This window comes from Nematolebias whitei, chromosome 14, assembly GCF_014905685.2.
Source record: "Nematolebias whitei isolate Nwh7 chromosome 14, NemWhi1, whole genome shotgun sequence".
Classification (NCBI taxonomy): Eukaryota; Metazoa; Chordata; class Actinopteri; order Cyprinodontiformes; family Rivulidae; genus Nematolebias; species Nematolebias whitei.
The window spans coordinates 14,007,591-14,008,289 of NC_056511.1; positions in this window are offsets into that span (position 1 = coordinate 14,007,591).

Sequence of the window (699 nt, forward strand, 5' to 3'; positions counted from 1 at the left end):
ACACACACACACACACACACACACACACACACACACACACACACACAGGTTTGTTTTGCTATCTTTATGGGGCCTTTGCATTGACTTCCATTCATTTTTCATTCATTTCTATAGCCTAACCATGGCCTTTATCCATAACCTAACCATTACCAGTACATAACTAACCCTAAACCTAACCCATACTCAATTCACACCTTAGTCCTAAACCTAGCCCCTAACCCACCAACGGGACTTCTTCTTATGGGGCCCGGGCTTTGGGCCCCATAAGGAGCAGTTGGTCCCCACAATATAAGTATAAGTACAATGCAGTATAAGTTGGAAAAATGGGCCTCACAAAGTAGCATAAACAAGGACACACACACACACACACACCCACACACAGAGAGCTTCATTGAGGCTCGCACAAACACACAAACTGAAAGACTCAAAGAGATTTTAGACCAAATTGGTAACCATTACTATTTCTTTCCTCATTAAGCAGCCGTTTTACAAGCGGACACACCAAGAGGCCTGAAGGCTTGGACTTTGTCTCGAGGTCCTCCACTGCTGGGAGGGAGAACGTTCTCCACCACTGGGAGGGAGAACGTTCTACTTCTGTTGCAGAGAAAAAGGGGAATATAAGGAGATACCCAACAAAGAGTTTAGAGAAATCTCTATCTATCTATCTATCTATCTATCTATCTATCTATCTATCTATCT